At 46.9% G+C, this 12,862-nt stretch overlaps 1 protein-coding gene across 3 annotated transcripts in view; it reads left to right on the plus strand.

Annotated features, from left to right (window-relative positions):
• The window catches only part of TRMT2A (tRNA methyltransferase 2A), a 106,808-nt gene that overhangs the window by 60,805 nt on the left and 33,141 nt on the right, over window positions 1–12,862 (plus strand). The gene's annotated exons all lie outside the window — the stretch shown is intronic.

A 12,862-nucleotide genomic window follows, 5' to 3' on the forward strand; every position in this document is an offset into this window, starting at 1 on the left:
AATATCTATTAGATGCAAGCTACCAGGTCAGATGCCAGTTTCCAAAATCGAGTGTATAACAGGTTCGAGGCATGTGGGCTGCTGAATTCGTATCTGTGCATAGATCGCCGCCTAGTGTTGGGTCCGGATGATTGCACATTGTTGTCCTGGAAGAGTCTTCGAAGTATCACGAGATAGGTGGCTCCTCCCCTGGACTACAGTGCGCATGGGCATCCTCTCCATCCTCAGATTGTTTTTTTTCCGCCATTGGGTTCGGATGTATATTTGTTAACTCAAGTTCGGAATCGATAGAAAACTTTATATTTGGCCAAAAGGCCTATAGGCACTGTTCCCAATAACCTGCGCGCCTGCGCTCGTGCGCATTGAAGGCACCCCAAGCGCGCAGTGCTCATTATTTAGCGCGCACATTCTAAGACTGTTCGCGCCGCCGCTTTTAACATGCGAGCGGCGCGAAAACCCGTAATTTTCTGATCGCGTTCACGTGCAATTGGCCTTTGCACTTGCTCTATTCCTTTCCTGCCAGTGCACCGCTGTGGGGCTGATTGTGGGCCATTGAGTTAGTATTCATATTAATTGCAGCGCACACGGGCTGCAATTAATATGAATACTACCTCAATGGCCCTCAATCAGCCCCGCAGCGGTGCACTGTTAAGAAAAGAAAAACTGAGTTTCAAACACAACGTGTGCTTCAGCACACGCGGTGTTTTGACACTGTGATTTTCTCTTCTTAACAGTGCACATATGCGGGGCTGATTGTGGGCCATTGAGTTAGTATTCATATTAATTGCAGCCCGTGTGCGCTGCAATTAATATGAATACAGACGCCGAAGAGAAAGGGAGGAGAGGCGCCTGTCGGACAGAGGCTCGGAGAGGAAGAGGGCGGCGGATCCGAGCAGGGGAAGAGAGGCCGGAGCGGGAGGGGCATAGCTGCCAGTTTCCTAATTTCAGTGCAATTATGAGTGCTATTTCAAGGACTATGAGTGACAATTTCTCGTGAGGAAAATCAAGCAATGAAGACAAGGGAAACATTAAAATATTAGAAATTACAACAGAGAGTGAGGCACGCACAGATAACAGTTAGGCTGTATTTCATTATGTAAAGACTAGTTTAGGAGCCTCAATTCCAATAAAAATCATTACCCCGAGCTGGGTGGCCGACCCCAATCGGTGAGCGGTGCCCCTACCTGCCCAGCAGCAGGCACCAGATCACTGCTGCAGTCCTCAACAGAATGGTGACATACCAAAAAATAGATCACTTTACACCACAAAGACCATGCAACTGAAAGTGACCAAGACAGCGATAAAAACAGCCATTTATCAAGTTAGGCACAAAAGAACCTCATAAAGGATAGTAAATGTTACGGAAAAAGGAAACACAATAGTATAAAAAAGATCCATCCGTATGTGTTGAGAGAAAGAACCCGGGCAAAAGTAGCAAGAGCAGCCAGATATATGGCAACTACCTACTCACGTCCAGCAGAGGCATTCTGCCCCAGAGCGAATGGAGAGAGAAAGATGTTGAAGGCAAGAAATCATCATGTGCCCAATTCCATGATGGTGCATTCATGCCATTATTAGACCAATTGCAGGCAGACTGTGATTTGTCAGTGGGACATTACTTGTTCCACAGTAGGATGTTGGTGGAACTGGGACGGTAATTGCGCATGACCAACACAGAGCCGGCACAACATATGTTAAGTACATACACTTCAAACCATGGGCGGCGGCTGCCAACTCATCACCGCAGGACCCCTTACTGCCGACCCTCTGGAGCTGGGAAAGAGACATAGGTCAATAGGCTGACTCATAAGGAATGGGAGAGGGGTCTCCAGTTTGCACGCACATTGTCACAAAATGCTAAATACCAATACATCCAAAATAACATTCTACACAAAGCTTATCTCATGCCGACGGGGCTACATAGGATGTTTGGATGAAGGCTCGTCTGGTGTACCCACTCCCTCCGCAAGATGGGCCTTTCCACAATAACCACCCAGGACTGTCCACAACAAGTCTCCCCCACCTTCCGATTCATACATGGGCCTGTGCCCCCTGCACCCATCAGAAGAGCATGTGTTAGAAGTAAAGTGTGGGGGCAGGACAGTCAAATAAAACGGAGTTGGGAGAGACACCAAGACAAGAGGCAGATGTTTCCAGAGCCCAGACTGCGTCATGTTTCCTCTCGTTCACTCGTTGGGAATGTGTGAAGAAGCGTTGGGATTAATTGGGAAGGCTAACCCCTCCCACCTTAACATATTGCAGTGTTTATACAGCGTTCTCAACAGTGTGCGTTGTGACAGGAGCCAAGGAGTTGTCTTCTTGCAACACAACAATACGTCGAATATAAGAGACATGCAAGCCACACTGCCTCAAATAATTATCCTAGCACAAACAGACACATAACACACTCTGAGGCATTCACACGGAGAAACATCACACATAAACAAAGATACAAATATGCATGCACATATGTAAACACTTGGGGGCAGATGTATCAACCGTTTTGCGACTCGCAAATGGTTGTTTAGCATTTTTTTTAATGTAACAATCGCAAATTAAGAAATCGCAAAAATTAGCGATTCCTTAATTTGCCATAGCATTTAAGGAATCGCAAATTTTGCGATTCCTTAAATGCTATGTATGATGCATTTTTCTTTTGCGAATTTGTGTTAAGGAATCGCAAATTACCACCAACTTGTAGTTGATGGTAATTTGTGAAGTCCTCAACAAATGCACAAATTTGCATTTTTTAAGGTGGCATGTGACGCACACACATGCCCATGGGGCATGCATGTGCGCCATATGCACACACATGTTCATTTCTGGGGTGCAGCAGGGTGTCTTTCAGACACCCCTGCACCCTTGAAATAATTCTCAAATTGCGATTAGCAAATTGCGAATTCGCAATTTGAGAATTAGTTCAAAATCATTCCTATGGGCCTCCTGGCCCATAGGAATGCATGGGGAATTATTCCTTATTTGCGAATTCGCAAAATGCGAATTCGCAAATAAGGAGGTGTAAGGAATCGCAAAAAAATAGCTTTTTTTTTTTTTTTTTTTTTTAATACATTCCATTTTGCGATTTCTAAATAGCGATTCCTTAAAAATCTCTATTTAGGAATTGCAAAATTGAATCTTGATACATCTGCCCCTAAGCTACATAAACGGGAGTATATCACACGCACACATACACGCTAGCACCCACCTGTACTGACAGACACAAACAAATAACCAAACATGGATGCACACCACACGCACAAAGAAATACATTTACTCAAAAAGTAACATACACTCATAGAAATACAAATGCACACATGGACACAAACCCATACCAAGACGCACACACACTGGCGCAGCCACATGTACATGGGCACACACCATATACAAAGAAACACACATAATAACACAGCCACACATACACGGGCACACACTATACACAAAGACACTCTCCCACGCACATTCACATATACGCGCGCACTCGATGTTGGCAGTTATTCAAGTTAAATACAAGACCCAGTAAATTGAAGCAGATTATGCTTTTTGATTAAAAAAAATGATGATGAAACAAAAAGTTTATGTTAGATAATGGTTGAACGGTAGGCCAATGGAAAATGAAGTACACACCACCCCTTGTCTGTATCTAATGCCCAGTGGTCTTGAGTCATTGTGGACGCAACAAAGGGACAGGTTATGAGCAGGACGAAGATCCCACATATGAGTGTCAAATGCGCTATTTGGAAGTGATGGTGTGGGTGCGCAATTAAAGTGTGTGTGGCGCAGTATTAGCTGAACTCATTTGGTTCTGCAAATGGTGCTGAAAAAAGAGCCCTTGTAAATGCATGCAGGGTCATCTTTACAGGGTACTCTGTGTACACAGCTTCTCTCCTTAAGAGAACAGACATTCTTCCTTACACATGGGGGCCAGTGGTTGGTGTGCAGTGAAAGGAGCGGCCTTCCTTCAGAGTGAAGCCAGGATGTGTAAGGCAGCGCAGAAGAAACGAACCGTGTAAATAAGATGCATGCGTGGAACATGTTTAAAGGGTACCATTTGAAGAAGGGGGTTATCTCCTTAAGGGCAGACCCCCTTAGCAAATAGAGCCCAGTGGTCAGGCCTTTCTTCAGACTGGGTACGGGCTAGGGCCCTCAGTTGGGATGTACGACATTACAACGCATGCTTTTACCACGCATGCTTTTACATCGCGGTTTTTACAACGCATACCATTACAACACATAGCGCTTTGGGGTGCTGGATAGTGAATAGTTTAATTTACTATTCCAACTCCAGTCCCCGTGGACACTAGGGAAGGTTATTGGATAGTAAATTAACCTATTCCCTATCCTAGAGCGCCCCCCAGCGCAATGCGTTGTAATGTTTTGCATTGTAAAAGCTGCGATGTAAAAGCATTGCGTGGTAAAAGTTGCGTTGTAAGTGATGTTTCCCCCCCGTTGTTGTGTAAAGCAGGGCTAAAGTAAGGAACTTTGTACATGTGTGCCAGGGATGTGTTTTCGGGCTACCCTGTGGACACGGAATCTCTCCTCAGGAATATGTCATTCTTTACCCAATAATAACTAGTTGTCGGTGCACAGTGAAAGGCGTGGCCTCCCTTCAGTGTGAGGCGCAGATGCTTGTGTAAAACAATACTGAAGAAAGTGTTTACGGGGTCCCCTCTCTCCTTAAAGCAAATGTTTTTCATTTTTGGGGTACATTCACCTCCCAACAGACTCCCACACATACAAATGCCTTGCAATACACCACACTCTTCTCCGTGGGCATACTTCAACAAGTGCTTCGAAGCGGCAGTCTGTCACAAGGTGGCCCTTTGCCAGTGCTTAAATTGTCACTAAAGAGGTGCCAGGGCTCTTATTAGGCGGCAGATTTTTATAAAATGTTCGTTGTTTGCCTTCCTAATAAACAGCATAGTATGTGACTCGCAAGTCGCAACTCATACATACATCCGCTTCCAGATGTGCCTTTTATGCACATCCATATGTACCCCCAATGGCCATATCTACCTTGTCAGCACTCGCGTTTATTTTACTTTCAAAGGCAATTTCCCCCGTAATGCACATGTACCCAGCCAGCTGCAGTTCCTTATTGTTTGTGGGTTACCTACAGCCGCTTTGCTACTGATTAATTTGTAAGAAAACAGGCACCACGGCTTTTATCATATGGCAAGCTTTACACAAAAATGTTTTTCAGGAATAACTTGCATAAAATCCTTCAAATACGTTTTTTTATTTATTTACCACACCTGTCCTCTGCACAATACTGTAACATCACGTTACGTTTCCATTTTAAAACGCTACAACTTGCACAATAGCCTAAAGTCCCTGCAAATTGTAAGGCACCTTTCTGAATATCTCGCTTTTTATTTGTTACTTGTCCGTGAGGCCACATTCTGCATTTGTTCACTACTATATTTACCGTTTACACTTCACTCTCACATTATATGTGGAGTTTTATCTACCGCTAACTAGACCCGCAGGTATCAAACCGCTTTACTTAAGCACCAGCTGCATTAAATACACCCACAATCATTTTTGTTAGGCACAGGGAGATTGACTGATTTGCCCAAAAACACACATTCTTGAGCATCCCTGCGGAGACTCAAACACCGTTCCCCAGCTCCTTCGTCTACCGCCATAACTGTGAGGCCACATTCTGTCCACATTGTGCCTTTGTTCACTATGTCGGCTATTCATGTTTCCAGCGTGTTTTTAACCTTTTTATGTATTTATAAATATGCTAAATAAATGCATCAAGTGATACACAACTCGAATACGCATTTGCAAAATTAAAGGCTGAATGGTAATTAAGAGCCCAGCCACAGTCTGCAAAGGGGAAAGGGCTTGAGGCAGCCGACGATGAATTGCACACTACGATCTGTTTTCTTCAGTTACGAGTGAGCAGTTATTTCTTATAACCTTATTATTCAAGATAACTGAGGACTCATTGATTCCAGGCAGTCATCACATGCAGCAACCCAGAGATGCTGGCCTGTATATTAAGCTGAACAGCTCCTTTAAACGGATTCGCACCCACACTTCTTTCTCCCTCATCGCTGCTAGAGCCCCTTATGTTGTGGACAACTCCTGCACAGCAACCTGCTCCCATGTTTCTGTCTCCTGGTGTTGCCACCTTGCCTCGCACAGCGCACCAAACACTCCTCCCAGCCCCTCTTCCCAGACTGCGATCAATGAATGTTGTTTACTTTTCCATTATAAGTTTTAAAGTGGTCAACATAAAATCTACCAAGGTTATTAACATAATCCATGATGGGTCTGCTGGCAGGAATTTGGAGGTATAAAAGGCCCTCTTCCTGCATGTACTGACATCACAACTTTGCCCTAACACTTTGGTGGATCCCTGCTGTTGGTTCTCCTGATCTAGTGAGTTATTTTCCATCTTCTCTACAACTGGATCTTAGGACTTCGTTGTATCTGCCTTCAGCTTTTTTCCTAGGAGTTTTTTTCTGGACGCACTGTCACGTTGTTCCAAGACTTTTCCTCAAGGAGGATCCTACAAGGGAGTAGCCAGCAAGTGAATAGATTCCTACTTTGCACCATAATCTGCGACTTTTCTGCTAGGATGTCACCCCACCCAAAGTCAGCGCCCGGTGCGAATGCACCGCCCTAGAGCCACCTTGCTCAAGGGTCCTGTGACCTCTGTGACAGAGTCACTGTCACTCTATGGTGCGCTGCTTCATAGGCCTGCCTGCAAGACTGGAGGTGAACTTCGGTATGGATTGTGGTTGACAGGCCTTTACGTTTAACCCATAGTTGCCACCATTAGGGTACGCATGATGGTGCAAAGACACCAGGGCTTCTAAGGTATAGCAAGGGAATATGCTCCCTCAGGAGAGTGGTCTGGTGGACTGGTCATGAAGGCTGAACCTGGTTCCCCAGTTTCAAACTCGGCAGCTTTGACCATAGTGCCACATCCTCTCCTCCACTGAACACCATACTGCTCCACTGAGAGACACTCGCACTGCCTTCAGCTACAACCCAATTGTGGTCCGCTATAAACTTCTGGATGCAACACAATTCAAATTACGCATTAGACGAGAGTAATATGCTGCCTAAAGAAAAGTTACAAAATCATGGAGAAAGCAAATACTCATAAGGAATGCTAGTTTAAGTAAAGCATGTGAAATGTTAGCAGGAACAACATGGTTACCTTGACGCTTTTACATTAATTGTTCAGATATCAGTGAGTGCTTTTGCCAGCGGCAGAGCAGAAGTGGACACTGTCCTTGTCTTCTCTGGGCAAGAAGGAAGAGACAGAGTCCTTTTCCTTCTCTACCCGCCCCGCCCCGAACTGTCATGAATGCCGAGCCAGATCTGTGGGCCTTGGCTATTTCTGCCATCCTGAGACACATGTTTAAAATAAAAAATCTGGGGAATGGAATCTATCACATTAAAGAAGTAGACTCACAGGAAGGCTGGTTGGGGCACTGCTAATTGATCTGTTAAATTCTGGCCTGCCTGCTCAGTGCTGTTCATGAATATTATATCTCTGACGCATAGCATTTTAAATTTGAAGGCACAGTTGCATGCTCTCATATGTTAGACAATTTTAGCGTGCTGGTGCTGCCTCATTGGCAGTGTACCTCAATTGCAGTATTGTCAGAGGGCTGCTAGAATACGGGACTAATGCATTTTAATGCGGTGATGCGGACACTAGCATTAAAATGTGTTTGTCAAAAGCCTGATGCGGCCCTACCCTAACCCAGCCCTGAAACTGCGAAAAGTAAAATTATAATAACGTTATTATAATTTTATTTTTCCTGCTCAAAGAGAGCATTGTTTAAAGTTTTCATGTTAATCACAGTGCCCATCATGAGCTGAAATCAACATAAAAACTTGAACAAATGCACACAATCACCCTGCAGCCCAGCTCTATTAAGAAAAGAAATGCAGCAACATAGCTGCTAAGGTTTCAAATTGATATGTGGGACGGTTTCAAACCTGCCTTAAAACCGTTCACGAGTATCTGTATGTGAGGAAATGCACAGTCTTTTCACTTTATTAAGCAAACGTTTGGAGTGATATTTAGCGCTGCGCCCACGCGCGCGCCTGGTTACTGGTGCACACAGACCTTACACTGCCGCACACAGAGGAAAAAAATTAGAGGGGAACATTGCCTATAGGTATCGTCGGTATTGTCTTTGCGATCGGTGCCGAGTACTCGTTCCAGCTCGATTTCCAGCCGGACGTCGTGAACAAGCCGCGTGGCTATTCAGCTCCAAAGGCCCGGTCGACGAACGAAAATGGAACGGAGCCCATTCAAGAGATGTCCCGTTTGCAACTGCAAGTATCCTCACATCGACGTCCACCCGGTGTGCAACAAGTGCCTGTCTCCGGATCACGATGAAGCCAGCTGTATGGCTTGTTCTCGGTTCCGGTCCAAGAAAACACTTCGCCTTCGACGCGCAACGCGGAAGGAAGCCCAGCACACAGCGCCTTTCCCGGTGAACATCTTCGATGCTGAGGACGATGAAGGGGTCGAGCAGGAAGCTCATGAGATCCAGTCGGATCCTGCATCGGAGGTTGACTCCAGTTATGACGCAGAAAATGAGGAGATGGTCGAAAATGACGACGTCGTCGGCGAGGTAGGAGACGACGATGAGGCATTTGGGGCCGGAGAAGATAGCTCCAGCGAGGAGCAAGCCCCGCCCGCTGGTATGGGGGCCGACACCAACACACTCATTAAGGCTCAGGTCGAGGGATCGCCACAAGGCCTTACCCAAGATCAAACGCATAGTTCTACAGCCTCGCTTCAAGGCCCGGCTGCAGACATTACTAAGGAGCCATCGGTTGACCGATTAAAATCGAAACCAAAAACATCGGTGGCCACAAAACCGAAAGCACCAGATACTAAATCGAAACCGAAAGTAAAAGTTACTTTGGTCGGATCGAAGGCTTCAGGACCGTCTACTCAGACGAAACAAAAAGGTGCTATCGACCCAGAGAGGTCGCTAAAGGGTGTCGAGCCGAAATCCGGGGCACCGAAGAAACAGGTCAAGAAGGACATCGACCCAAAGAAGTCGGCGCCGAAGACCGTAAACACAAATAAAGGACTCGAAGCACAGGACGCTACCGATCCTAAGCGTCGACTCGACAAAGCAAAAGTCAGCAAGGACCTTGAGCACAAAACACACAGTGGCTCTAAAGCTCCCGTCGAATCAACACAACCATCCGCCTCTTTCTCCAAGCAAGTGTCGGACTCGCTGCAGCGCATTAAGGAAAAAGCTATAGCTGTCGGACCGAAGCCCGCTCCGCCCCCAAAGACAGTCGGTAAGACTGCGAAAGCGTCGGCACGATAACGTTTATACTGCCGCCGCCAGTGACACCTAAGGCGTTCGCCCCACACACGGCCATTGAAGCGGCCAAGAAGGTGTCCATGGGGCAGAAGCCTACAACTACTGAAGAGGCCACGAAGCATCGACAGCCTCTCCAGGAAGACCAACCGAGGCAATTCATCGACGCCGAAACTGGTAGACTTTCCATTCACAAGCGAAAGATCGTCCCAGAACACCCAATGGAGTCATATAAAATTCCATTAAAGAAAAAAAGGGATTCAGCAACATCACCTCTTCTTTCTGAACCTCTGCAAACACATGGACAAGACTTTGCTCCTTCTTCACCCACACATTCAGATGTGGATGTAGGGGATGCTTACGATGAGGAATACAGTTATCCTGTCGACACTGATCCAGAAGACAGCACTGACCAGTGGACATACGCTGTTGACCCAGGGGGGCCACAAAGTGCCCCTGACAGCAATGTCTATGCTGTTAAACCATCACCTACAGAAGACACGGCTGCGTTCAGCGCACTTATTGAGAGGGCAGCAAAAAATCATGATGTCCAACTCCATGCTGACCCTATTGAAGTGGACTTTTTATCTGACACCTTCTCAGCCTCAGAAAAAACTGTCAAAACGCTACCCATGCTAAAAGGTGTCCTGAAACACGCTGGAGACATCTTTAAAGAGACCACAAGGGCCAGAGTGGTAAACCCCAGGATTAAAAAGAAATACAAACCAGCACCTGGGGACCCTACCTTATATCAAGTGACAGTTGCCATTGGACTCGCTAGTTGTTTCCAATGCTCGTAAAAGAGCGAACTCGCAAACCACGGGTGATGCTCCTCCCCCTGACAAGGAATCAAAAGTGCTAGAAGCCTCAGGGAAAAGGGTGGCAGCTCAAGCGGCCAATGTCTGGCGAATCTCCAACACACAGGCACTCTTAGCCAGATACGACAGGGCTCATTATGATACACTTGAAACCCTGTTACAACACTTGCCAGATGAGTACAAGGAGGCGGCAGAAATGCTAGTTCAGGAAGGAAAACTTATTTCAAACGCATCTATTAAGTGTGCACTAGATGCAGCAGACCCTGCAGCCAGGGCGATTAATACAAGCGTTATGTTACGTAGACAAGCCTGGCTGAGAATCTCAGGCTTCAAGCTTGAGATACAAACCACCATACTCAACCAGCCAGTTAACCCTGATTACTTATTTGGCCCAGAAGTGGACACCACCTTGGAAAAAATAAAAAATGACACAGAGACTGCAAAGTCTATGGGGGCTCTACAGTCCCAGCAGTTCAGGGGTGGTTCTTTTCGTCGCTCCAGCAATAGAGGAGCTTCCAGAGGCCAGGTGTCCCAGCAGACACAATATAGTAAAGGAGGCACGCAAGCCACCTACACCAAGAACAATAGGGGTGGCTATCGTGGGAACAGCACCAAGGGCAGGGGTCGTGGAATCAACAACTCCCGATCCTCCGCCACCAACAAACAGTGACGTCTTGTCACTGCCCCCCGACCATATAACACCGGTCGGGGGGAGACTACAACAGTTCCTGCCAGTCTGGAAAACCATCACCACAGACAGGTGGGTGAGGCAGCTTATCCAGTACGGTTATTGTCTGGAGTTAACATCCACTCCACCCAACATACCCCCAAGACACCGTCCTATGTCCGCAGAGCATATACAGTTATTACAGCAAGAGGTAGTAAGCATGCTGCAAAAAGGAGCCATAGAGCTCGTGCCTGTGGAACAAAAAGGTACAGGGGTGTACTCGCTGTACTTCTTAATCCCAAAAAAGGACGGCTCCCTCAGACCCATACTGGACCTCAGGCCCCTAAACCAGTATATCCTGTCAGAACATTTTCACATGCTCACGTTACAGCAGGTTCTACCGTTACTCAGTCAGGGAGATTTACTAGATCTAAAGGATGCATATTTCCATATACCAGTACACCCATCACACAGAAAATATCTCAGATTTACCATTCAGGATCAACATTATCAGTTCAAGGTACTCCCTTTTGGAGTACCAACAGCACCCAGGGTGTTTACCAAGTGCCTAGCGACAGTGGCTGAACACCTACGGAGACAAAATATCCACGTCTACCCTTATCTGGACGACTGGCTTATCCAAGCAAAGTCGGCCCAGCAATGTGCCGCCCACATGTCCCACACCATTCACCTACTTCACAATCTGGGGTTTTCACTGAATTATCCAAAGTCCCACATTCCGCCCGCCCATGTACGGCAGTACTTGGGCGCAACAATAGACACTCTGGCAGCCAAAGCACAGCCAAATTCAGTGAGGATCAACAGCATTCAATTGCTGATACAGAAATTCAGACCACAACACTCTCTTCTAGCACGAGTGTTCATGCAGTTGATAGGCATGATGGCCTCCTGCATCTTCATAGTCCCGCACGCGAGACTACACATGCGTCCGCTTCAGGAGTGCTTAGCACGGCAGTGGAACCAGGCTCACGGACAATTGAAAGACCTAGTGTTGGTGACCGGTCGCGCATACAGCTCTCTGCATTGGTGGAACCCACAAAACCTTTGCAAGGGCCGACCGTTCCAAGAGCCTGTACCACAGATAATACTGACAACGGACGCATCTCTCCTTGGATGGGGAGCTCACGTACTCCACTACACAGTGCAGGGACAATAGACAATACAGCAGAAAAAGATGCACATCAACCTTCTGGAACTGATGGCAATCTTCATGGCAATGAAAGCATTCAAAGTTCATTTGTGCAACAAAGTAGTGTTGATCCGGACGGACAACATGACTGCCATGTACTACATACAGAAGCAAGGAGGCACACTCCCCACAGTTGTCTCACCTAGCTCAGAGCATGTGGAAGTGGGTCATTCAGAGAAACATCTTCCTCATGGCAGAACACCTCCCAGGCAAGGACAATCAGATGGCGGACCTGCTCAGCAGGCACAGCCACCAAATACACGAGTGGGAGATACATCCATCAGTACTCCACCCGTACTTCCAGCAGTGGGGTCATCCAGAGATAGACCTATTCGCCACAAGGGAAAACGCCAAATGCCAAAGCTTTGCCGCCAGGTTCCCACACCCACAGTCGCAGGGAAATGCGATATGGATGAACTGGTCAGGCATATTTGCGTACGCTTTTCCCCCAGCACCGCTAATACCGCTAGTGGCACGCAAACTAAGGCAACACTCGATGACTCTCATCCTGGTTGCTCCGACGTGGGCACGCCAACCATGGTACACCACGTTTCTAGAACTCTCCGTGGTACCGCATCAGAGGCTGCGACTCACACCCAGACTCTTGACGCAGAACCATGGCGACATTCAGCATCCAGATCCGCAACAGCTCAACCTGGCGATCTGGCTCCTGAGGTCTTAGAATTTGGCTACCTCAACCTGCCTCCCGACTGTATGGATATCATAAAGGAGGCAAGGAGGCCCACAACTAGAGCATGTTATGCGGCCAAATGGAAGCGTTTCGTCATTTATTGTGCTAATAATGAAATTATCCAGTATTTGGGTGTCTTTCATAGATTCACATGCC

This window comes from Lissotriton helveticus, chromosome 11, assembly GCF_964261635.1.
Source record: "Lissotriton helveticus chromosome 11, aLisHel1.1, whole genome shotgun sequence".
NCBI classification, from domain to species: Eukaryota; Metazoa; Chordata; class Amphibia; order Caudata; family Salamandridae; genus Lissotriton; species Lissotriton helveticus.